Source organism: Arvicanthis niloticus, chromosome 8 (genome assembly GCF_011762505.2).
Source record: "Arvicanthis niloticus isolate mArvNil1 chromosome 8, mArvNil1.pat.X, whole genome shotgun sequence".
Taxonomy (NCBI): domain Eukaryota; kingdom Metazoa; phylum Chordata; class Mammalia; order Rodentia; family Muridae; genus Arvicanthis; species Arvicanthis niloticus.
This window is the reverse complement of record NC_047665.1, coordinates 17,897,552-17,924,968: the sequence shown is the minus strand read 5'-3', so window position 1 is coordinate 17,924,968 and position 27,417 is coordinate 17,897,552. Positions and strand designations below refer to the sequence as shown.

General features: G+C 42.8%; 1 protein-coding gene and 1 non-coding gene across 2 annotated transcripts in view; one reads left to right on the top strand and one right to left on the bottom strand.

Annotated features, from left to right (window-relative positions):
- Gmpr (guanosine monophosphate reductase) overlaps window positions 1-27,417 on the top strand; it is an 84,663-nt gene that overhangs the window by 16,811 nt on the left and 40,435 nt on the right. The window lies entirely within an intron of this gene.
- On the bottom strand, window positions 10,519-10,626 carry LOC117714503 (U6 spliceosomal RNA). The gene has a single exon (XR_004607572.1). It is a non-coding gene; the product is annotated as a U6 spliceosomal RNA (small nuclear RNA).

The window sequence follows — 27,417 nt, the reverse complement described above, 5'->3', positions numbered from 1 at the left end:
AGAACCTGGCTGAACCTGTAAGCCAGCCTCCAATTAAATGTTATATTTTATAGGAGTTGCCTACCAAGGTAGGCACCAATGGTGTCTCCTCATAGCAATAGAACAGTGACTAGGAAAGGTAAGAAGTCTGTTTAATTTCTTTAATATCCTAAAAGCCTGCAGAAGCTATCATGATCTGGGCCTTTTGTTTTTTAAGTTAGAAACATTTTATTTAAATGTGTCAAATAATCCCCGTGTTCTCAGACCATAAGGTGTGAATACATTCAACAAGAACATATGATCTCGCTGCTGTGATTCACAGAGTAACAGTCAGATGGATTTGGATTAGATGGTTAAAGATCCTTCCTGGGTTACAGTTGGCAGACATCAACAGTCTCTTGCAACTATGTGAACAAAATAATGTTAACCCAGTGTGAACTTGAGAACTTCATTACCTCAGATCCTTCATTTCTGCTTGACTTCCTGACTGGAAATGACTTCGTAGACCTGGACATGGTTTGTTTGAAGTAATATGGGATTCGAATTTTATTAGCAGTTTTTGCTTTGTTTGGAGACAGGGTCTTACTATGTTGTTCAGCCTGACCCCAGACATTTGTGTTCAAGTGATCCTTCTGTCTCAGATTCCCAAATAGTGGGAACCACTGATACCTGTGATCCAACTTTGTTTTTTGTTTGTTTGTTTGTCTGTTGTGTATGCATGTGCAAGTGTGTCTGTATGTGTGTATGTGTTTATGTCTGGGGGGGAGGGTATGTGTGTGTATGTGTGTTTATGTCTGTAGGGGAGGTCTGTGGGGTGTGTGTGTATGTGTTTATGTCTGTAGGGGAGGGTCTAGTGGGGTGTGTATATGTGTGTTTGTGTCTGTAGGGGAAGGTCTGTAGGGTGTGTGTGTATGTGTGTGTGTTTATGTCTGTAGGGGAGGGTCTGTGGGGTGTGTATGTGTGGTGAGCCAACAGAAGGCAGCTATCATCCTTGCAGCCATCTTGAGCCATATACCCTGACAAGAGACTTGATTACAATAGCCTACACAGCTGAGCACACTCTGATAACATCTTGTTTTAGATACCCAGGATTTTCCCTTGGGTGTGTGAGACTTAAAGGTGTGTGACTTAAGGGCATGACTTAGAGATCAGATTTAGAGACAAGACCTAAGGGCATGACTTAAAGGAGTGACTTAAAGGCGTGGCTTAGAAGTGAGACAAATAAAAGGTGAGAGGCAGACAGAAGAAATTATTAATAGGTATTAGGCACTTGGCACTTGGAGGAAGAACTTGGAATTAGGTAGTAGGCACTTGAGACTCGAGACAGGCAACTAGGATTAGGCACTTGTACTTGGAAGAGTAGATACTTGTACTTGAGACAAGCACTTGGGAAAAGACTAGTGACTGGGAAGGAGACTAACAACTTGGAACTTGAAGGCAGTAGGGACTAAGAACTAGGGACTAGGAACTCAAGACTTGGGACTTAGACTAGGAAGAGAGACTGAAGAATAAACAGGATTGAATCACACTCTGTCTGGTCTCCATTCTTCGAGTCTGTCCTCACTCTCTCTCTTGCTGAACCCCGACCCGCAGACCAGAGCAGTTTGGGGCAGTGCGGGCTCTAACAATTTAGCCCCCAAGGCTTTTGGCAGTGCAGGTTCCAACACTGACAGAGCGGTCTGAGACATTTTGGCCCCCACACATGGGGTAGCTTGGGCCGCAACATGTGTGTGTGTGTGTGTGTGTGTGTGTGTGTGTGTGTGTGTAATGCCAGCACTTTGGAGGCTGAGAGCAAATAAGCAGGAGTTCAAGACCACTTTTGGCTGCACAGCAAAGTTGAGAGCAGATTGGATTATATCTGATGTCCTCATTCAGAAAACTAAAACCGAGTAAAACAACAGCAGATCCAAAGACGCAGGTGAGCCAAGGTGAATTGTATGAAATGGCTACCTCATGGGGATGTGTTTGTTCCCCCCTGGAACTACAAAGTATAGGGCAAGAGAGGGAGAAAGAGAAGGAGACAGAGATAAAGACAGAGATAGAGAAAGCAACGGCTCTAAATGAGAAAAGACAAAGAGTTACTTAGTCATTTCTGCCAGATTAAAATCTTCATTATGGAAGTAGGCTCAGGAGGCCCGTGAACTCACAGAAAGCACAAGGCACCTCTCTGGGGTTGTATAGTAAAGGGTTTCTAGGTTGTGGAGACTCTTTGGGGAAGTGTAGACATACCCCGCTAGCCATTCACAGTCCCGTCCAGATCGCAGGTGTCTCTCCTGAGCAGGGCAGGATACGGATGCCTCGTGTGGGGTGGGGCATGAGGAGCAGCCAGTTTGCCTCTCTTGCTAACTAGAGAATAGCTGAGGAGAACGAGCTGGAAACATCTCCATGAGCAAAATAACAGCACAAAGTCACTAGAGCTTACAGGCCCAGCGCTTTGTGCGCACATTCTGAACATCCATTTCTACCAACCGATCATGTTTCAGAGTAATGGGCTATTTTATTTCTTCAAATAGAAAGTTACTGTTGACTTTCAAAATAATTTTTTCAACATACCTTCTTGTAGCACCCAGGACCACACTTCCAGGGGTGGCACTTAGTTGGTTAATCTTGCCTACGGGCTAATTTTATGGAGGCCTTTTCTAAATGAAGATTCCCTCTTCTCAGGTATGTCTAGGTTTGTGTCAAGTTGATAAAACCAGCCAGCACACTATCACTCACTTAAACAGGGATTCTCCTTTTCTGTATGGTGGGGCTGTGTGCATGATCAAGTTAATCACCACGTTTCCATATAAAGATGGTGGTCTGAGTCAGGACAGGAGCCACAGTGAATTGTTTTGTTTTGGAAACAGGGTTTCACTGTGTAGCGCTGGCTGTCCTGGAACTCACTCTGTGGACCAGGATAGACTCAAACCCAGAGATCCACCCACCTCCAGAGCACCTCCCTAGTGCTGGGATAAAAGGGGGTCTGTCTGTTTGTCCTTCCTTCCTTCCTTCCTTCCTTCTCTCTCTTTCCCTCCCTCCCTCTCTTTCTCTCTCTCTTTCTTTCTTTCTTTCTTTCTTTCTTTCTTTCTTTCTTTCTTTCTTTCACCACAGTGAATCATAACTATGTAAATACACTAAAAGAATTTATTTGGGGCTGGGGTAATGGCTGGGTGGTTAACAACCCTGGCTGCTCTTTCAGAGGACTAGGGTTCGATTCCCAGCACCTACATAGCGGGCCACAACCATCTGTAACACTGTTCCCAGAAACTGGGATTCCCTTTTCTGGCTTCTGTGGATATCGACCATACTTGTGGCACACACACATATGTGCAGGCAAAATAGACATACAGAAAAAGTAAATTAAAAAAGCATATAAAAACAGTGAGTATATGTCACCCAAAAGAGTAAAGGTTATATGTGATTTGGGAAGAAAAGCCAGGCTGTTTCCTCTCTTGAAACAAAGAAAATAAGGAAATATATGAACACTGGCAAATGTTGATATTTTCCCAGGAAGATGTCTTTTGGCTCAGTGTCTGGAGGTGTTTGCCACCAAGGCTGCCAACCTGTGTTGGATACCCAGAATACATACAGTGGAAGGAAAGACTGACTCCTGGAAATTGTCCTCTGATCTGACCTCACATCACATATGCTATGCTACATGCACACACGCACGCACCCGTGCACACAGTAAGTCGATGCATAAATAAGATGTGACAGAATACCTAATGAAAACAACTTAATGGGAAGGGTCAGCTTTGACTCCCGGTTTGAGCAATCAATCCATCACAGTGGAGAAAGCATTGTGGCAATGGGAATGTCATTAACAGTTAGTTTGTTCCTTCTTGCTGTTCCGGGACTACGGCCTTTAACAAATGCAGCTATAGAGATGTGTCACTGTCAACGTAATTTATAGGAAAGGGGTTCAGATGAGTAAGCCGCGTGAAAACACATAAACACGTTAAAGGTCAAGCATGAACCTTCACGTGCATTCCACTCTCCAGCTGGCCCCCTCAAGAACAGCACCTTCCACCCGGTAAAGGCCTTGACATGGTGACAAAAGAGACAGCACTTATAAAATAGCTTCCTCAAGGGCAAAGGGTGGAGGCAGCTAGTTCCATTTTATCCAGTCAAAAAGCAGAGAGCAGTGAATGATGGTGTTCAGGGTTGTTTTTTGTTTTGTTTTGTTTTGTTTTGTTTTGTTTTGTTTTGTTTTGTTTTTTTCTCCTTTTCATTCAGTCTAGGAGCCCAGCCCATGGGGAGTTAGTCTTTCCTCTTTGGTTAAACCTTTCTGGAAATAACTTCACAGATCTGCCCAGAGCCGTGGCTGTGGTGATTCTAACTCCAGTCCAAGTTGAGGTTGTGTGTGTGTGTGTGTGTGTGTGTGTGTGTGTGTGTGTGTGAGTGTGTGTGTGTGTCTGTCTGTCTGTGTGTTTTTGTGTTATTATCTCAGTAGATCCTTTTGGGAAGGTTTCTAAGAATAGATGTGGAAATTGCCTCAAATGTCAAAGCTCAGCTTCGATCCCCAGTGTGTCCTCCAAGCAACCAGCCTGACCTTCAACTCGAGGACTGACTTGTGACAGAAGGCCATCAGAAGCTTCCAGAATACAACTATCCACCATCTCACTATCTGTAGAACCACCATGCTCTTAAGAGAATGGAAATTTAAGAAAGCATTGCAAGATCCCATTGAGGTCAAAGGGTTTTGAAATTGGCCGTGAGCAGTCACTGATGCTTCTAAGTGTGTGAGGGGAAAGTTTGTCTGCGTCAAGGAATCCACTCAGATGGAAACCGCAGACTCTCAAGGGTAGGTCAGATATTCCCTCAACACCAGGGCACCCAGGCAGTAGGTCAAGCCCTCAGATCCTGGACTTCTGTTTCAGACCACAGACAAAGCTTGGTGTTCCTTACCAAGGTCACTGATGACATGCCAACAGGTCCTCAGCCAAGTTTCTCCTTGTTGAGCAATCTATCTACAAGCTGGAAAAACGTCCTAAAATAAGTACATGGCAAGATATCACAGACTCAGTATTTGTGCTTCCACCCCCTGTAGTCCCCAAATTCATATGCTGAAGTCTTAACTCCTACAGTGGCTTTATATGGAGACAGGAAGTAATTAAAATCAAATGAGATTGTAAGGGTAGTACTCTGAATTCATAGAAATGGTGGTCTTATGACGATAGTTCCCAACCTTCCTAATGCAACGACCCTTTTATACAGTTCCTCATATTGCAGTGACCCCCCCAACCATAAAATTACTTTAGTTGCTGCTTCATAACTACAGTTTTGCTACTGTTATGAATCATGTAAGTATCTGTCTTTTCCAATAGTCTTAGATGACCTCTGTGAAAGGGTTGATCAACCCTAAAGGGTTTGAGACCTATAGGTTGAGGACCACTGTCTTATAAGATTATAAGAAGAGACACAAGAGAGTTCACACCTCTCTCTCTCTCTCTCTCTCTCTCTCTCTCTCTCTCTCTCTCCCTCTTCTCTCTCTCTCTCTCTCCTCCCCCTCCCCACATGAGGACTCAGAGAAAGTGGTCATCTGCAAGCCAGAAAAGGCCCTCGCCAGGAGGAAGATCAGCCCGAGCCTCGCTCTCAGACCTTCTATTACATGAAACATATTTCTGGTATCTGTGTTGCCATGGACTCAGGTGGTAAAATGTAACACAGCAGTCTTCAATTCACACTGGGGGTTATGCAAAAACACTCAAAGGAAAGGACTTAGGTGATTTTAAAGGGTTCAATTTTGATCCACACTCTTTCCAAAACCTGATCCACCTCAGGATGACTGATGACTGGCTTCCCTTTTTACATCCCATTAATGAGTACTCAGGAAAGTATCCCTTCTTCCCAAGAGAAAAGTCCCTCTCCTGCCCACCTGATAGTGCCCTATACTCTCCGAAACATTCTTGTGGTGTTAAGACAAGTCAGAACTCTTGCCATTGAGTACAAGTCTCTTGACAACTTTGGCATTTCTGTCTTTGTTTTCAAATCAACATGGCTTCCATGATGTAGATCATTTGAAGTTAATGCTTATGACAAATCATTCTTCAGCCTAGTAAATATACATTTTTTATAGCAAGCTATTGGTTTGGACTGACCTTCTGACCAAGGTCCAACAGACTAACCCAATGTGAAATCTACTTATGTGACAGTTGAGTGGTACCTTTCTCTTATTTACTTACCTAACATTCCAAGAAGTCAAAAGAGAATGAGAAATAATAGCTGAATTCATAAGGAGGTCAGTCTTAACCAGCATAATTAGACATTCAATTTGCTCTAACATTGACCAAAAAAGTAACATTGAAATACCTAATATGATTTTTGCTCTTTGTTTTTTGTTTTTCCTTTTCATTCCTACTTTTTTTTTTTAATACCCCAGCCAACCTCACATGCCCAGCTCAGCTCATCGTTGTGTTATCTGATTCTACATCAACTATTAAAAGGTAGTTCACTTGTTGATTTTTAAATGTTGGGCAAGATTCCTTTTTCTCAGGTAACGTGTCATTTTACAGGCATTTAGTGTATTGCTCAGGAGTTCAAGGAATTGAATGGCACTGCTATAGTACAGCATCATATATTTAATTATACAAAATAGTTTAACATATATTAATTATATGTATTAGTTTAATATACATTAATTATGCATAATAATGGGTTTTATTTTGAGATGGATATATGCTGGTTATACTCACGATCCATTACCCTCTCTTATTTCATCCTAGTTTCAATGGCCCCTTTTCTATTCCCAGCGAAGCTCCCTTCCACTTTTTGTGAGACTCGATGAGTACAATTATGGTTATTTATATGAGTATGTGAGAAGAGTTATCTACAGATACAGGGAACATCTTACCTGCGGTTACACCACTGAAGGAAATGCCGTAATAAAGTAACTTCTATTTTCACCTCTTCATGTGACCACATAGTCTCATAACTTCTGTCTTTAAAGGAAAACAAAGGTTAGGAATGAAACAGTGTTGAACTCTGTGTCTTCGCTGCAACAAAGAATACTCACCCGTAGCTCTATGAACTAATGTAGGGTTATGAGAAATATCCCACGTATCCATGTAGGAACTCATATGAATTCCAGACTCTCTCTTTCTCTCTCTCTCTCTCTCTCTCTCTCTCTCTCTCTCTCTCTCCCTTCCCTCCTTCCTTCCCTCCATCTCTCCCTTTTTCTTCCTTTCTTTTCCACATAGATCCTGGTACTTCTCCCATTCCCTCTGGAGTTAGACGTGGTCATAGGACTCTGTGTTAGTTATGTTCTTCAGAGGAATAGAGCTGATGGTGTGTGTGGAAGGGGAGGTGTGAGATTGGCTTGTGTAACACAGTCTAAGTAGTCCAACAATGGCTGCCTCACACTGGAGAGCCCAAGAACCTGACACTTTCTCAGTCCACAAGACCGTAAGTCTCCTGGATGTTTGATGCCATCACTATCTTGAGACTCAGTAGAGAGAAGAACACACAGGAAGGAAGGTCCTCAGCAGATGCTAATGTCACATCTTTGGATTTCCCAGTCTCTGGAGCTGTGAGTCCAGCAATACTCTTGATGAATTTCCTGGCATGTGTGATCCATGTACAGCAAATGGCCTTTTCCTTTTGTCTCAAGCTATTGACATTAAGAATGCTTGCTTGTTGCTGCTGCTGTTATTATTGTTTTGTTGCTTTGTTTTGTTGCTTTGTTTTGTTTTTTGAGACAGTTTTATGAAACCAGATTAGCCTGGAACTCATGTGTTGGAGGCTGGTCCTGAACTCCTATTCTCCTGCCTTGGCTTCCTGGATGCTGGAATTATAGGATTGTGCCACAACATGAGTTATGAATGATTTAGGGTGGAAAGAACAGAACTTGGAGACTGGGCTAATGAACAAGCCAGACTCCTTACCACTCAGAAGAAGGTTCCAGGAAGGGACTCAGTGGACCATCTATTCAAAGATTCCTGGATAGGTTATACAGTTCACCAAACACGCGCCACTCAGGGCCTTTGTCATTCTGGCCTTCTTGTTCCATGATGTTTCGGGTTTCTCTGTGTAGCCCTGGCTGTCCTGGAACTCACTCTGTAGACCAGGCTGGCTTCGAACTCAGAAATCCGCCTGCCTCTGCCTCCCAAGTGCTGGGATTAAACGCGTGCGCCACCACCGCCCGGCACCCATGATGTTTCTTACACTAGCCCCGGACAAATCACAGAGACTTGTTCAAGATGGAGAAATCAAATCAGATTGTAGTTTATTTGAAGTTCTTAGATGCGGTGAAATGAACCAGCAGAAACAGAAGCAAACATGGAGTGGCGCTAATGTCACCATAAACACTGGTGACAAGGAATGAGACCTGCAGAAAGCAGAACAAGAAGCGGACTTTCATTTATGCTAAACTTACAGCAAAAGAGAGGTATCAGTCACCCAAAGGGATCATGACCCACAGGTTGAGAGCCACTGTTATAGAGGAAGGCATGTGATCACTTTTGGTGTTGTATAGTAATACAGAGACTCGATGTGGTAGAAAGACTAGCCTCAAACTCCTACTAAGCTGCTAGCCTGAGCTTCTCAGGTGCTGGGATTATGTTATATATCACCATGCCCAGCCTTGTGGACCATACAACTCCAAAGAAATACTTTAAGAGATAGTGCTGGCTGCCTGGTGGTGGTGTCGCATGCCTTTAATCCCAGCACTTGGGAGGCAGAGGCAGGTGAATTTCTGAGTTCGAGGCTAGCCTGGTCTACAGCGTGAGTTCCAGGACAGCCAGCGCTACGCAGAGAAACCCTGTCTCGAAAAACAAAACAAAACAAAACAAAACAAAACAAAACAAAACAAAAACAAAGGGCTGGAGAGATGGCTCAGCCATTAAAGGCTAGGCTCACAACCAAAAATATAAGAGATGGTGCTGGGCTGGGAGATGACTCGAGGAATAAGCGCTTGTCATGATACCACAAGGACCAGAATTTGGATCCCCAGAACCTTCATAAAAACCTGGTGGGTGTGGTGACCTCAGTAATCCCAGTGCTCACTGGTGAGGCCTGAACTAAGCTAGGAACTGCACAGTTGGCTAGCGGCAGGCACTTTCCATGTAAATGGACACTTGCGCGGGGTTGGATGTGTTCATGTGTTGAAGGATTGCGACCCCTGCATGGTGATATTCAAAGCTGGGAGGGCCTTTGCAAGGTGGGCTCAGTAGGCCATTGGATCATTAGAGGTGCTGAAAGGAATGAAGGTTCATGGGTTGCTGGTTAGTTATTATGAAAGAATTCTTATAAAAGGGAAACTTGCCATCATCACTCTCTAGCTTCCTGTCGTACCATGCAATCTTCCTGTATTTTGTCCTTCCCTCCATGGTATCATCCTCACCAGAGCCTGGCTGATGCCAGCGCCACACCCTTGAATCTCCAGAACTGTGAGCTACAGAACCCTCTTTTCTTTATTCACCACCAAAATGTCCCAGCCTTGGGCATTTTGTTATAGCAGCAGAAAATGACCTCATACTACCATGCTAGTAGTTAACAGGACAGCTCAGAGAAAGCAACTTTGTAACTCATAAGTATCACTCTTTCTTTCTCTCTCATTGGACCTGCTTGCCTTAAAATTGGTTCCTTAAATGAAATCCTGAGGCTAGGTTGAGAACTCTTCTCACTTATGGAAAAAGTTTGGTCATTTCAGTCAGCAATCACTATCTAAGTTGTAGACTTGAGTCTGTTCCCCTTACAGAGTTGTTTGCCCTGAATTGTGCTGTGGGTTTACATCCATAGTGGGATGTTCTGAGTCCTGTGAAATTCTCCCTGTTCTACTCATTGAGATGAGTAGGACTCATTGAGACAGTTCATTCTACTGCATGTTTGTCTATGCACATGGTCTTATGACAGAAATGTTTTGCAAGTTTCAACCCAGAAGCAGGAAGAAGTAGAATTTTGCTTCATATTTCTGAACACTGAATTCTGAGACATTCATTTTTTTTAATCTCATGATTTGCATCTTTAGAATTCAGAGTGTCAGGGCTGGGGAGATGGCTCAGCAAGCATGAGAACCTGAGTTCACATTCCCAGAAACCATGTTAAAAGCTGGGCATGATGTGGGCTCTGTAACCCCTGTGCTGGAGGTGTAGGGAAGAGACAGGAGACCACTGGGGGTTGCTAGCTGCCAGCCTAGCTCCAGATTTAGTGAGAGACTGTCTCAGGGGAATTAGCTGCAGAGTGACAGAGCAGACTCCTGATGTCCTTGTTTGGCCTCAGCACCTGCCTGAGGCATGCATCCACATACACAAGTGTGCAAGTGCAAGAGCACACACACACATACACACATGCACACACAGCACAACTCCCAGACAGCTGTGTAATCAATCACAAGGAAACTACACTGGACAGTGGACTGTGTTGTCAAGTAGGGTATTGGGACTAGAGAGATGGCTGAGCCTTAGAAGGTATGCTGTAAATGTCTTGTTTAGGGGTGAACCATTGTCTATCACTTATTCTCAGCATCTTGGGCAGTCACGAGTCTTCTCTGTATTCACTCTCATCCTAGGAAAATAGATTTTCTGATTGGGGTTGAGAGTAACCTTAGTTTAAAGGTATAGAACTATGAAACACTTCCTAAATTAGACTATCATCCTTGCCTAGGGAGCCACACCCATCTATTCTGTATTGTTACAATTTTAGTATTTATCCTACAAAAGCAAGCATGGAATTGCTACAGTTAAGATAGTCAACTTGACCCAGCCTAATATTCCCTGGGGAAAAGATGTCTAGATTGAGTGATTATTTTTATTGGTCTGTGAGGAAATGTTTCAATTTTTAATTAATGTACAAGTGCCCTGTCCACTGTGGGTGGCATCATTCCCTGGGCAGGTGCTTCTTGAATCTATAAGGAGGCTAGCTGGTCATGAGCCCATGAGCCGGCTGTGAATGAGTTCCCTGACTGGATGCAGTACCTCAGGAAACGGCAAGTAGATCTGCTTTCCATTCCTGTCTTGTGTTCCCGCCTCAGCGTCCCTAAATGATGAACTGTGACCTAAAAGTGTAAATCAAATAAACCCTTCCATTCCCACATTGCTTTTGGCCATAGTGTTTTATCGTAACAAAAGAAAGCAAATTAGAACAGGCTTGGAATTCTTGGCCCAGATCTCTGCTCAGAAATGAAGGACAAGTCCCCTGCTCTTTGCAGTGCTACTGGCAGACAGCCCAGAACAGTCAGGCTCTGTGGGGATTGCCTTGGCTAAAGAGGAAAGCTAAGTCAGAGTCATGTCCAGGGAGGTCTAATGACAGGTCAAGGCTGGAGGACAAAGGTCTAGCCCATTTGCCTCAAGATGGACATATCTAAAGAGTTGTGGAATCATGTGTGCTCTCTGCTAAGGTTGAGCCCTGGCTTAACGTCTCAGTCTTACTTCCTTACTACCTCCTCTTACGAACTCCAGAACATTCTTTAAAGACCTCTTGGAGGCTGAGTTCCAGCTCAGAGGTGCTTCCCAGGGTACCCAAATTAAAACAGAATCAGTCAGTGCTCATACAGAAGAAAAGGGAGGGAGAGAGGGAGGGAGGCAAAGAAGAAGGGGAACTGGGGGAAACCGAAACAAAAGAAATAAAAGTGTCAAAAAGAAATAAAACACTCAAATAAAAGTATTTGAGGGTGATACAACCATAATTTTAAAACATCTGCAAGAAAGTCATCCAACTTGAAGACCGAATTCAACAAGGTGACTTGATGGCAAAAAAAAAAAAAAAAAAAAAAAAAAGATTTCTATTATCAACAATAATCAGTTAAGAAGTAACCTCTAAATCAAAATGGTCATCACAAAACTGAAAATAAAACAAAAACAAAATTTGTATTGAAGTACCAAAGACCAAAAATAAGTAAAATAACTCTCTTTCAGAATAAGCAGTACTAATGGTAACAAAATAACATATACCTCATCTCAAAGTGTATCATAGAGCCATAAAACAACAACAACAACAACAACGACAACAACAACAGCAACAACAACAACAGCAACAACAACAACAACAACAACGACAACAGCAACAACAACAACAGCAACAACAACAACAACAACAACAACAACAACAACAACAACGACAACAGCAACAACAACAACAACGAAAAAAAAAACCCGAAACCCTAGCATGGTGCTGGCACAGAAACAGACACATCAACCAATGGAATAGAATGGGAGATTCTGAAATAAATGCACACAGCTCAAATCACTTAATGTTTGACTTTGGAGAAAATAGAGGCTCTTAAATCCTTTGGGAAAATTGATAAAACTGGATGTCTGCGTGTTGAAAGGCAAAACTAGATCCATAGATCTTACTCTGCTCCCAAAGCTTTAAAAATGGATCAATGACCTTATGGATCCATTTGAAACTGCTAGAGGGAAGCAAAGATAAAAAGAAAACTGGAACACTTCAGGACAAAGGCGTTGTCAGAGGCTCTGGGGAAAGGAATCCAGCAGCACCGGAGTTTATCTCAAGAACTGGCAACTTTGAGGCCATGAAATTAAGAAGCTCCTGCATGACAAAGGAAACAATTACTACAGTGGAAAGAGACAGCCTACAGGAGGGGGAACCACTCACCAACCGCACAGCAATACGGGATTAATAGCTATAATATGCAAAGAACCCCAAAGTTAAATACCCGACCCACCCCCCAAATCTTCCAGTCAATAGACTAATGAACCAAATAGACAGTTCTTAAAAGAAAATAAATACAGATGACCAATATATACCTGAGAAAGGGTTCAACATCCTTAACCAACAGGTAAATGCATCTTAAAACTGCTTTGAAATTCTGACTTGCCCCTGTCAGAAAGGCTAACACAGAGAAACATATATGGGCATCTATGTGGGGATCAATAAAGAGTTCTTCAAAAAGCATAACATAGAAGCACCTGGCCATGCCACCTCCCTCCCCCCCCCCATGTGTAATTAGGTGTCAGCCTGCTGCAGAGATACTTGCAGGTCCCCATGTCTTTCTACACGAGTCACAACAGCCAGAAAATGGAACCAGCCTAGAAGCCCACCAACGAATGAATGGACCATCAACATGTGGTGCATGCACAACAAACGTTCTTGCATCCATAAACAGAAATGAAATGATGGCATTGCAGGAAAGTGCATGCAACTAGAAATCACTAGGTTAAGCAAAGTAGGTTGGTCAAAAAGACAGATATTGCATATTTTCCCTAATGCACACAGAGCCTACATTTAAAATGTAGTGTGTGTGTGTGTGTGTGTGTGTGTGTGTGTGTGTGTATGCACACGAGTGTATTACTAGAAAGATTATGAGATAGAAGGAAAGACCATAAGGGAGGTGAGAGGTAAGGAGGGCACTGCACTAACTTGGGAAGAGAAGTTGGGAGGAGGGGTCATGGAGAAGGCAGTGTGGAGTGGGGACAAATAAGAATGAAGTTGGACAACACACACACACACACACACACACACACGAAGATGGCGCCGTGAAACTCATTACTTTCTCTGCTGGCCTAACACTTTACAGAAATACAAATAGGCACAGAAAGTTTGATGTTTGACTTTGTGGTCAGTTTTTTTGGCGTGTGTGCCATCTTTCATGATATATGACAATTGACTTAGTTTATCTTTGCCTTTCTGCTTCCTAAAACTCCTGCAGCTGTGGCCTCTGATGTCAGAGCAAAGTTGCCCTGAAGGACATCCACACATTGTTCAAGGCTGACTCTTCTTGATAATCATTGGTAATTAGGGTTATCTTTGAATCTGAAATGTCCTTCCTCGGCTCTTGTGTTTGAATATTGCTCCCCAGCGAGTGGCGCTGTTGCAAGGTTTTTGAATCCTTGGGATGTGGGGGTCTATCTAAAAGTCAGAAGGGGGCAAGGGCAGTATCCCTCTTCTGGATCCTGCTAGCTCCCCCTGCTCCTTGATCCAGTGATACAAAGAGCCCCTGCCACATACTCCCGCTACCATGAACTCCTCCGTGCCTTCTCTAAGATGGACTGATACCATTTAAGCTGTTTCTGTTAGGAGTTTTGGTGACAGTCACGAGACAGGCAACTGATTCAGCGATTGAATTTTGGTTGGGACATGAGAAAAACAAGAAGAAGACATGTCAGACCATTTCTGAATTTTATCTACTTAGGATCACTTTATGTGAACCGAATCTCAGGGGTGTCATCCAGAACTGTGTTAGAAGGAACAGTTAGCTTTCAGAATCAGAGAGTTGAGGTCATATTCTGACCTACCCAATCCTACCCCAGTTCTGTGTCTCACTGTGTAGCCCTGGCTGTCCTGGAAGTCACTATGTAGACCAGGCTAACTTTGCACTTACAAAGAATTCCCCACCTTTGCCTCTCAAATGCTGGCATTAAAGGCATGCACCATCATACCTAGCTTTAGTTACCCTTAATGAGCCTCAGTGTCCTCATCAGTGTAATGGGCACTATAGTAACTTTGTCTAATGGTATTTTATTTTATTATATTAGTGGCCTTTTTTGGTGTGTCCTTCAGGGAAGTTTTTGTGCACTGAAAGACAATCTTCACGTTGTACGTCAGTCGGCTTTGCGGTACTATAACAAAATGCCTCTAACAATCAAGTTAAAAAGAAGGAACAATTCTTTCAGCTCATAGTTCTGGAGGTTTTAGCCATGGGTGGGTTGGTCTTGCTTTTGCATTGGTGGCAAAGCAGCCTGTGATGGCAGAATCATGTCAAAGAGTGTGCTGCTTGCCTCAGGCCAGTGAGAGAGCAAAATGAGAAAGAGGAAGGGCAGCTAGCTGCTCAGTGTCACCATCGAGATAACACTCCAGTGACCCCCAAAACCCTCCCCTGGGCCCTGCTGCTTAAAGTGCATCTCCCCACCTCCCAGTAGTGCCAGGGTGAAGATCAGGCCTTCGGTCTGTGGGCCTTTAGGGAAATTTCAGATCCAGATGTTAGCAAATGATTAATTTTGTTGTGGTAAATGTTATGGGGGGTGTGTTCTATTCCACCTTTGATCATTCAGTTCCCAAATAAAAGACACAAACCTACATGTTTATAATAAGCCTTAAAAACATCAGAGCTGGGCACATATCTACTTTCTATGCTAGTTTGTCTATTTCCTTGTTAATAACCCTGTGATATCACTTCTGTTGTTCTGCTTGGGCCACTCCTACTCTGACAGGCCGACCTTCATGACTACATGTTCTCCATCCGCTTAACCCATGGCGACTCCTTCCTTTTCCTCCTCTCTCTTCTCCCTCCTCGTGGTCCCTGCCACAGATTCCAAGCCTGGGTACCATACCTAAGTCCCTCCTACCCCTCTTCTGCACAGATACAGGATGTAGGCATCTCTATTAACCAATCATGGATAACTTTGGAGGACAAGGTTTACACAACAAAAGCTGCCATACAAGGATCTTATCCTCTTATAGCAACAAGAATTTGGGGTACAGAGTTTAGCATTTGAATACAAATGGCATCAGACCAACCCACTACATAGTTTGATAACTAATCTGTAATATTTTTAAGCTAAAACAAAACAAAACACCTCTTGTCTCTTGAGACAAAATCTCATACTGTGTCAGGGGCCAGCCTGAAGTTTGCTACAATAGCTCGGAGCACTTGAACACTAGATGTAATCTCTGGAGTGTTGAGATTACAGGCACAAACCACCATATCCAGCCAAAAGCTATTTTTGAATTTTCAAATTTATAATTCTAATTATACTATTCTGTTTAGTACAGTCTGACACTAGCAAATCTATGAAAAATGGCTAGTCCTCTCTGTAAATTAGATTACTCTCAGCATAGTTACCCTGGATATTTAAATTGAATATGATAAGTATTGAATTTCCTTTTTGTGCTTCAGTTATCTGACTTAACAAATAAGCTACCCCCATGTGTTTAAATAACTCTTATAAAATCTAATAAATTAAAGCATAAATATGTTGAAGCCTATGTTCTCTTATGCACTTAAACCTGTTAAGAAGGTTAACTTAAAATAGCAAATCTAATTTAATTGTTCAACTTTGTATTTTAAATTAGAGTCAGTGGGCCAATCTATTGCTCCAAATGGCCACATTCTCTTAAGTATAGCAAGGCATCTAAGATGCCAAATATGAGCAGACACTGAAAACTATGGGGTGGGTACTCTCAAGTATATCTCTAATTCTAAATCCTCCCAGGACAGAGGAGCGATTTTCAGATCTGGAGGACTTACCATTCTATACATCTACCTGCCTTATTCCTATGCAGCCTAGTGTTTGCCTTCCTAGATTACTAACTTCCTTAAGAGCCAGAGGCCATGGTCAGGGCACCATGGATTCTTGTTTGCTCAGGAAGAACACACTTAATCCTGTGTCTAATTGCTGAGCAGGGCTCATGACATCAAGGGAAACATGGTAATTAATATGTTTTTTTTTTTTTAAGTTTAGGAGTATTTTGCCTGAGTGTGTGTGTGTGTGTGTGTGTGTGTGTGTGTGTGTGTGTGTACAACCTCCATACAGTTCCCATGGAGGCCAGAAGAGGACATCTGATCCCTTCTTACTAGTGGTGCAGATAGTTATGGGCTGTCATGTGGGTGCTTGGAGCCGGAGCTAAGAGCTACAACCTGATCTGCGAGCAGAGCAAGAGCGAGAGCAAGAGCAATTGAGGGAGAGAAAGAGGTAGGGGAGCAGGAGCAGGTGTGTATGTGTAGATGTGTGTGTGTGTGAAAGAGAGAGACAGGGAAGAGGAGAAAGGAGGAAGGCGAGAAAGGGGAAGAAGGGAAGGAGGAGAAAGGAGAGGAGGAGGGAGAGAGAGGTGCTGACCTGCTGTGGACTTTTGAAACCTCAAAGCTCAATCTTGGACAGGCTTCCTCCCACAAGGCCACACCTACTCCAACAAGGCCACACCCACTCTAACAAGGACACACCCACTCCAACAAGGACACCTTCCCCCCCCCCCCCCAAATCCTTCTCTTCCTTCTCAAACAGCAGGACTCCCTGATGACTAAGCATTCAAATAGATGAACCTGTAGGACCCATTCTTCAAACTACCCCAGAAGTCAAGTTCTCAGTGGGACAAGCATTGTCTGTGTTCTTGCAGAGGAGAACCTAGGCTGGCCTAGGAAGGGTTGAGCAGGAAAGAAACAGCAAACAGTCAAAAACCAATTCACCAATTCGTAGAGATCCTGGCTCAAAAGATTCAGGTGTTAGAATCCATAGGTGAATTCCAAGCAAATATGTGTAATTTCTTATGGTCAGAGCTTATATTGTCAAGTAACACTCCCCTAGTGCCTCCCAACTTCTTAAACTTACCTTGATTATATTAGTATATTATATATTTATTGATTGTATATATTTTATATGCATTATATATCAGTGGGGTTCAGTATGGTATTTCAATACTTATGTATTGTCTAGCACATGGCGACCAAACCCAATCTTTAATTTTTTAAAAATGTATTCTTTAAATTCCATAAACCATCATATAATTAGATATAATAAGATTGTTTGAACAAAATGTGTCTTAGGGATTCTCCTTTCTCTTTAAATTATTTTATTTATTATTGTTCTTTTGTGTGCATGATGCATGTGTATATGCACCTGTGGATGTTGGGAGGCAACTTTTGGGAGATTTTTTTTTTCCTTCCATTGCGAGTTCCAGGGGATCAAACTCAGGTTGTCTGGCTTCTGTGGTCGTTATCAGAGAGCCCGTCTCAGCGGTCCCAATCTCTCTTCTTCCACCCTGGCTCCATATACACTCCTCTCTCAATCTCTCTACAATTGAAAAAAAAAAAAAAACAAAACACCTAGTGCCACAATTTATTTGCAGTCCGGAACCCATGCTCGCTGTACCTCCTGTGCTTTAAAGATAGGCACTGAGCAGCAAAATGCTTGGGCTGCCTGGGGGTGTGCACTCCTGGATGGAACAGTCACTATTCTGCCTTCTTGTTTGGCAGTCATCTTGTAAGCAAGCGTCTCTTCATAGTATGCTTAGTGACGGTTTGGTTTTTTGTTTTTTTGTTGTTGTTGTTTTTCTTTTGACCTTTGTGCTTTCGTGTGAGTACTATGGCGGTAAGGTTTCCTTAAGGATCGTGCTGAAGCTGGCAGAACGTCCCTGGGGCGGAGAACATTGTACTATGCCTGAAGGAGAATCTATGTGTGAATTAGACAGGCTCAGTTGGGGCAGGAGCGCTAGAGCCACAGACTGTGATTCAAATGAACCTACCGTTTCTCAATACATGAATCTTCCTGAAACACAAGCGCATGTAAAATAAGGCCGTGTGTGATTGACTAATTAAGGATGCTATGGATATTCTTCTTGCAGGTGTCTAACCTGATGGTTCCCGTAGAGCAGGTGCCTCCACTTTTGCTATCTTGCTTTTCAGTTACTTTACAGACTGGGCCCGCCTCCGCTACCAAGAATCTGCTGTGATTGGAGAGAACTGCTTTGAGTGACAGAGCGTTTTGACCAAGCTCCCCTAGAAGTCAAGCTGGCTGGTGCCCATGCAGCTCTCTTAGCAGGAGTCATGACAGGCATGATACAGGCAGGATATAAGAATGTAATTGGTTCCTTGATACGCAGGACCTAAATTTGGAACGGAAAAGAGCAAGGCTGTGGAATCAGCAGTGAAGCCTCACAGGTGCTATTCTGAGCAACACTTTAAGAGTCGAGATGACCTCGGAATAAACCTGGCTGGAAATAGCACTGCAGTCGACCTTCCCATCAACCTCCATAGCTTACGAAGAAAGGGATAATAATACTTAGGATAGTAATCTAAAGGAATATTTGAGGTTTCAGATGTAGCTCAACAAATAAATGCATATATAACGTGAGCTTCCCAAGCCCCACCTTTAACATGCCTAATAGGGCAGTGGGGGTTGGCATACACGTACAATGGCGCTAATATGAAGGTCAGAGGGCATTGGATGCTATTTCCTGCTTTTACATCTTTTGAAACAGGACCTTTTGTTGTTCAATGTTAAGCATACCAGGCTTATGAGCCTTAGAGAACTTCCAGAGAGTCTCTTGCCTCTGTTTCCCAACTCATCATGGGAAGGCTAGGATATCACACACACACACACACACACACACACACACACACACACACACACACACACGTATTGTGTTAGGTGTGTTAGTATTAGCCAGGGACATCCATAGTAACAAAACTTACAGAATGACTTATATAGGCTGCAGTCCAGCTAATCCAGCAATGGCTGGCTATAAATAGAACATCTTAAGAATCCAGTAGCCGCTCAGCCTACAAGACTGGATGTCTCATCTGATCGTCAGTATATTCTAGAATCCCAAAGAAGTGGCCTCTAATGCCAGCGAAGTAATAAACGTGCTAACAAGGCAAGAACAAGCAGACAAAGAGCAAAAGTTTCTTCCTTCTGTGTCTTTATGTGGGATTCTAGCAGGAAATATGGCCCAGATTAAAAATGCATCTCCCCGTCTCAAAGATCAGGATTAAGAGTGAATCTACTTATTTCAAATTAAGCAAAAACAATTTCTTCACAGGCATACCCTCCATTTTTTGATTTTGGTTAATTCCAATAGAGTCAAGCTGACACCAAGAAGAGCCATCATAATTAGGCTTTATGTTGTCTCTGGGGATCTGAACCCAGGTCTTCATGCTTGTGTCGTAGGCACTTTTAGCACTGAGGCATCTCCCCAGACTTCGTTTTCTTAAGTGTATAGTATATTATAATCCCATAGAGGAAGAACCTCTCATCTTCAGGGATTTAGGATTTAGTGGTGGAGCTAAAGAGATGTCCTGGGGGCTGGAGAGATGGCTCAGTGGTTAAGAGTATTGGCTGCTCTTCCAGAGGTCCTGGGTTCAGTTCCCAGCAACCACATGGTGGCTCACAACCATCTGTAAACAGGACCCGATGCCCTCTTCTGGTGCGTCTGAAGACAGCTACAGTGTAGTTATACAACTAAAATAAATAAATCTTTAAAAAAAAAAAAAAAAGAAAAGAAAAAGAAGAAAGAAAAATGTTCTATCTGACAATTCCAGTAGCAGCACAGGGGTGCTCTGGTGTAGAGTCCAGTGGTAGACTGCACGCTGAGCATGTATGAAGCCCTGGGATCTATTCCCAGCACACGCAGGAAAAGGTCACTGGCCCACAGTAGTAAAATACCAGTCACTCTGCCCATTTTTAATAAAAGATTTTATTTAATGTGTATGAATGTTTTGCCTATCTGTATGCATGTGCACTTTGTGTGTATATGGCTCATGCTATGTGTGTTCATGGCTCATGCAGAAGCCTGAAGAGGATGTGAATCCTCTGGGATCTGAGTTATAGACAGTAGGAATCCTGCATGAAGGTTGTGGGAACAGAATATGGGTCCTTTGCAAGAGCAGCAAGTGCCTCTTAACCACTGAACTATCTCTCCAGACCTCTAGCCATGCCTCCCCCACCCCCACCCCCACCCCCAATGACTTTGTGCATCAATTTCTTTTGTGGTCATTGTGTGAAGAAATACCCTGAGAAAAGCAACTTGAAAAGAGAAAGAACATATTTTTCAGTTTCAGAATACAGTTCATCATTGTGGGGAAATCACAGCAGCAGAAGCCAGAGACAGCATCACATCCTTAGTCAAGAGGCAGAAATGGATGGATTACTGCATGCATGCTAGTGCTCGGCTCCCTTTCTTTCTTTCTTTCTTTCTTTCTTTCTTTTTTTTTTTAGAATTTATTTTATGCATATGAGTATACCACCATTGCTTTCTTCAGACACACCAGAAGAGGACACCAGACCCCATTACAGATGGTTGTGAGCCACCATGTGGTTGCTGGGATTTGAACTCAGGACCTCCGGAAGAGCAATCAGTGCTCTTAACCGCTGAGCTATCTCATCAGCCCAGCTCCCTTTCTTTATTCTTCTACAATCCAGGATCCCCTGAAAGGGGAATGGTGCCACCCACAGTGGGCAGAGCTTCTCACTAACCAAGACAATCCTCCACAGTCATGCGGCCCACAGACCAGCAGAATCTAGACAATCTCTCATTGAGTTCATTCTTGTTTACATACACTTGACAGTTAAAACTAGTGAGAGATCACACCTTGATCTCTGTTATGATTTGAATCTTGAATATATAGTATTCAGTGTTCAGAGCTTCTGGTCCCTAGCTTGTGGTACTTTTAGAAGGCGGTGGCACCTGAAGGAGACTTATTTGGTGGAAAGTAGATAACAAAGGGTAGGCCCTGAAGGTTGTACCTACTGTGGCCTCATTAAAAAAAAAGGGGGGGGGAGGACAATGTTCCTTCTGTTTCCATTTTGTGAAATAATTTGAGTATTGGCATTAACTTTTTTTTTGAAAGTCTGGTTGAATTCTGCACTAAAAGCCCTATGCTTTTTTTTTTTTCCTGCTTCTAAGGCTTATAGGTCTGATCAAACTGCTTATCTGGTCTTGATTTAACTTTGGTAAGTGGCATATACCAAGACAATTATGCATTAATTTTAGATTTTCTGGTTAGTGGCACAAATTCGTTTCTTCGCTTCCTTGTATTGTTTTTTGTTGTTTCTTCCATTTTATTGATTATAGCGCTGAGTTTATTTTTAAGCCATCTACTCCTTTTTGGGTGTGATTTATTCTTGCTGTTCTAGAGCTTTCAGATGCATTGTTAAGGTACTAGTGTGAGATCTCCAATTTTTTTCTTCTTCGTTTTTAAAGATTATTTGTTTATTTTATGTATATGAGTTCACTGTAGCTGTCGTCAGACACACCAGAAGAGGACATCAGATCCCATTACAGATGGTTGTGAGCCACCATGTGGTTGCTGAGAATTGAACTCAGGACCTCTGGAAGAGCAGTCAGTGCTCTTAACCGCTGAGCCATCTCTCCAGCCTGTCTTCTTTTTTTAATGTAGACCCTTAGTACTAAAGACTTGCTTCTTAGAACCACCTTCATTGTGTTCCATAAGTTTGGGTTTGTTGTTGGGTATTAATTTCCATCAAATTCTTTAAAATCCTTAATTTCTTAATTTTTGCCCTGAGCCATTTTTCACTCAGTAGTGAGTTGTTCAGTTTCTATGAGTTTGTAAAGTCTCTGATATTGTCGATATCCAGTTTTAACCTGTGGTCAGATAGGATGCAGGGGGTTACTTTAATTTCCTTGTATCTGTTTAGACTTGCCTTATGTCTGAGTGTGTGGTCCGTTTCCAAGAAAGTTCCATGAGGTGCTGAGAAGAAGGTGTATTTTTTTGTGTTCTGTAAATATCTGGTAGGTCCGTTTGGGTTAATACATCTTTAGCTCCGACATTTTTCTGTTTTGTCTGGATGAACTGTCTATTGGCAAGTACTGAAGTCTCCCAGGATGAGTTGTGTGAGGGTCAGTGTGTGATTTAAGCTGGAGTAGTGTTTCTTTTATGAACTTGGATGCCCATGTGTTTGGTGTATAAATTGCAATGCTCTTTTGGTGAATTTTCCTTTAATGAGTGTGAAGTATCCTTCCCTAACTCCTCTGGTTAGTTTTGGTCTGAAGTCTATTTTGTCAGATATTAAAATGGCTAGCTACTCCAGCTTGCTTCTTAGGTCCATTTGCTTGAAATATCTTTTTCCATTCATTTATCCTGAGGTGCTGTCTATTCTTGATATTAAAGTGTGTTTCTTGGATGCAGCAGAAGGGTGAATCCTGGTTTTGCATCCATTCTATTAGTCTGTGTTTTTATTGGGGAATTGAGCCATTGATGTTGAAAAATATCAATGAGCAGCGCTGGTTATCACTGGGCCACCAGTAAGTTCTATTTCGTTGTTGTTCTTTCTTTTTCTTACATACCTACTTTTAGGGATTCAGTCTATGAAGAAGCATCCACTTCAACCAGACCTTAGATCCAGGGCTGAAAGTAAAATTTATGATCTAAGGAAATATGGAGTCTGGTCCATCCAGGATAGAGGTGTCTCAGATTTCTCTTTGTCATAGACATCTTTGGACCATTTCTCAGGTTCGTTCTCTTAATCATGCAGAAACAAATACAGTTGCAGATCCGCAGTTTAAAACTTCAAAAGAAGACTTTCTAAAAGTTTGGCTGTAGCTATGAATCTGAAAAATGATGCTTTTAAAGGCATAGAGTAGAAAATTGGAAAGTACGAAAGAAACCAACTGTATTGAAACACAGACAGGCATTAGAGTGTGAGCAGAGTGTGAGGTAGTCATTTGAGTGCTGGTTACTGAATACACTGGATGGCAAGCTCTCCTAGCACAGTTAGTACATGCTAATATTAGAATTTGAACTGAGGGACCTCAAGAATTGTAGTGAAGTGTGCAAATATCCATCCACAATCCTCATAACAGTGGACTCACTAACGTCAGTCCAGCTATGTCTGGCAGCGTACATTCCCTGTTCAATTTCAATGAGAAGTTATTGAACTGTCTTATTCAAGAGCCAGCTAAGATTCATAAACAATAAGGCATTGGAATAACACAGATGTCCTGTGACACAGGCTATGTCAGTGGAGCTGTACAGCAGGGGACAAGGCTATCCTTGATTTTTTAACTCTTACCTGTCCAGTTCCTGTTTGACCCAAGTGAGTTTTGTGAGCCTTCGTTTTCATGTTTGTGTATATGAAAGTGATAAGGACCAAGGAGATAATGGCGTAGGGTTTTGTGAGGATGAGGCCAGAAAATAGAAAACAAACAAACAAACAAACAAACAAGCAAACAAACATGCCTGGCACACAGAAGAGTTGGTGTTCGTTAAGAGCTTTTGGTGTCTGAGAGGGAAAGTTTTGATTCATTCACAGAAGTAGCCATCTGGGCACTCTGAATTGTTTTTTTTTTTTTAAATCACTACTTAATTATAATAAATGTACATTTTAAAATTTGTTTCTTTATTTAGGTTATTGCTTAAATATCTAATTTAGAGGCTGGCAGGATGGGTCAGTGGGTAGGGCATACTTGGTGTCAGGCATGATGACCTGAATTCAACCCCCAGGATCCACATGATCAAACTGCCAAAGCAGGTTGTTCTCTGCCCTCCAGATGTGCCCACCCCATTGTTTCCACATAAATTAAATAAATGTGATTTAAAAAAACTGTACCATAAAGATAAAGCAAATGCAATGAAATAGGTCTTCTTCCTAATGTACTAATAATGTGATAATGTGACTTCTGGCTAATGTGACTTCTGGTATTTATAAAAGTTAATAAGTGACTCAGGATAGCTGGCTTGCTAGGTAGCTTCCTGTCTTATGAAGCACAGTGATCACCAGGAATCTGGTGATATGAAAATTTTACTTCAACAGTCCTGCGTGAGGTCCAGCTTTTTGAACCTGTGTTTTGAACAAGGCTGTGGAGAAGCTGTCCGTGTGCACCAGATAATGAACACATGGGTGTAAACTTAGATTTTTCAAAACCTACTTTAAGAAATGTTCTTAAACACTTCAACCCCCCTTCTCACCCACCACCCACCAGAGGTAGTGGGGAAAAAAAACGGTTAATAGGAAATGGGGCTGGTGAACCTGTTCAGAAATAGTTCTTTAGGGCTAGCCCAATCTTCGTCATTAGTCCAGCCCTCTAGCAAAACACCAACATGAAACATTAGTGACAGTTTGATCCAGAAGGAACCGTGAGGCTCGGCCAATGGGCCCAGAGTCATAGGGAGAGGCAAGAAGCTGGGCAAGGCGAACCAATGCCAGAGCCTCCTCCCTCTGTCTGTGGGGTCATAGTCTTCCTAACCGTCACATGCCCATTTCAGTAAAGCATTCTTTTACCTGTCTGCCACAGCAAAACGTCACATGACATAACTGGGTTTCCAAAGAGACCAGAAATTTCTACTTCATATGGGTGTCCATAAGGCATTTAAGACACAGATAGAAGCAGAGTCCACGATGGTGTTTGTTAGGGTAATTTGCTGGGGAGTGTATGTCAAAATCCAGCATGGTAAACCAGTGAAGTCAAGACCTTACAAACAAGAGTGACTCAAAATCAGCTACATTGTGGAAAAGTCCCACCCAGAACAGGCAATACGGCTCCTGTAGGACTTGCAGAGAGCTATGTGATACTTGAGTCCCCTCTTCTCCAGTGATTACACATAGCCTCCATAGCTCAAGAAGGGGCCTCAAGTGTCTTGTATGTTTCCTGAGCTCCTAAATCTCCTCTTCTCTCCAGAAGGGAATATTTCAATCTGGAGGAAACAACTCTACCAATGCGTGGGAAAGAATTAGAACCCATACTGAGTTTTTAAGGAACATGATTTTATGTCTGAGGAGAATAGAATATTCCAGAAAGAAAAGGTATGGCAATGCCTACTGCAAACTTCTGCCTCTTTGGTACCAGAGAGTATCAGAGGACAGACAGCCTAAGTCGGCTTTTCCTTTAGGACGTTGACTATAACGGAGCAGTCAGAACTCGCTTGTTTCTCTCGTTTCTGGGTTGGGCTTCCACAGCTTGCTGGCTGGACTGATGGTCCTAATGTTCAGTCTCTTTGGTAAGTCTGATTTCCTTCCTTCCACTAACATGCGTGAACTTCCTGTGGGGTAAAGAGAATGAGAGCACGTGGGATGGGCTAAGACCTTGATCGTTTGATGGTTTGCAGATGCTTTTGTTAACGTAACTATTGAGCAACAGTGTTTCCATGGTCAGCTGAACCACGTGCTAGTTCACAAAGAACCGGTGAGGCTGCCGAGAACAGGAAGGAAATGGAAGTTACTCTGAGCAGGATAGAAAGATGGGATATTACAGAAACATGGGGAGGGAAAGGACCCCCCTCACTCTGGCTGAAGCTCCTCTTCGGCTTGACAATCTCAGCATGATGAACATTTGTTGTGGAAGTTTGAATGAGGGTGGCCCCCACAGGCTCATGGATTTGAATGCTTGGCTGTCAGATGGAGGAACTGTTCAAGAAGGATTGGGAGATGTGTCCTGTTGAAGGAGGGGTGTCCTTGGGGGTGGGCTCTGAGGCTTCCAATAACCCCATCTCCAATTTCCCCCCTCCCCCATCAACTCCCTTCCCTCCCTCCTTCTCTGTCCCTGCCTTGTGCTTGTAGATCAAGACATAATCTCTGGTGCCTGCCTGCCTGCCTGATCCTGCCTGATCCTGCCTGATCCTGCCCCATCCTGCCTTGATAGTCATGGACTCTAACCCTCTGAAACTGTAAGCCCCAGATAAACTCTTTTTTTTTTTTCTACAAGTTACCTTAGCCATGGTGTCTTATCACAGCAGTAGAAAACTAATTCAAGATATTTGTTTAAAATGTTTCTCCTTCTCTGGCTGTGAACCTGCAATTTTCTATAATACCTAAAACTACCTTTATAGTAAAAACAGCTTTTAGGATTGTCTTATCAGATTGTGGTCACAGGCAAGGTGCGCTATAATGTCACTTATTTAAAACGGGGGTGGGGGGTGGAGGCGGGGAACGGAGAAGGAGTGTCTTAGCACTCCTCTGAGATGTGACTTGATGAGCCACCAAGATGGTGTACGTATATGGTTAGTGCTGAAACAGTTTACTGGGACAGCTGGAAGGGACAAAGTGGAACTATGTCTGTCTTCTGCTACTGCTAACCATTCCTGCCTGGTGCAGTTACCAATCTAGACTCTACAACATAAGGAACACGTGACTCCAAATAGCTACTGCTAATTTTTTGTCAACTTGACACATCTGGAGTTGTCTGGGAAGAGACAGCCTCAGTTGAGGAATCGCCTCCATTAGACTGCTTTGTGGACATGTCTGTGGGGGCATCTTCTTGATTGATAATTGCTGTGCCAGGGGACAGCTCACTGCGGGTGATACCATCCTGGACAAATGGCCCTGGGGTGTAAGAAACTAACTGAGCAAGCCATGGAGAGTGAGCTGGTGAGCAGAAGCCTCCACAGTCTCTACTTCACTTCCCTCCTTGGCTTCCCTGAAAGCAAAATCAGCCCTCTCCTCCCCAGGTTGCTTTGGGTCATGGTGTTTTATCACATCAATATAAAATAACTAAGACAGCTACCATTGATTGGAAAATGAATATAGAGCACTTATGTGCTGGATAATTTTATGCTGACTTGCCACAGACTAGTTATCTGAAAGAAGGAAATCTCAATTGAGAAAATGCCTCCATAAGAGATGGATATAAGGCATTTTCTTAATTAGTGATCAATGGGGGAGGGCCCAGCAGATTGTGGGTGGTGCCATCCCTGAGCTGGTGATCCTGGGTTCTATAAAAAAGCAGGCTGAGCAAGCCACAAGGAGCAAGCCAGTAAGCAGCACCCTTCCATGGCCTTTGTATCAGCTCCTGCCTCTAGGTCCCAGCCCTGCTTGAGTTCCTGTCCTAATTTTTAGATGAACTGTGATGTGGCACTGTAAGCCAAACAAACCCTTTCCTCCTGAACCCGCTTTTTGGTCATGTTGTTTCACTGCAGCAATAAAAACCCTAACAAACAATTAACTTTCCTTTTCTTTCTTTTTCTTTTTTTTTCTTTCTTTTTCTTTTCTCTCTTTCTCTCTTTCTCTCTTTCTCTCTTTCTCTCTTTCTCTCTTTCTCTCTTTCTCTCTTTCTTTCTTTCTTTCTTTCATGGAGACAAGGTCTAAGTAGCTCTAGTTGTCCTGGAACTCACTA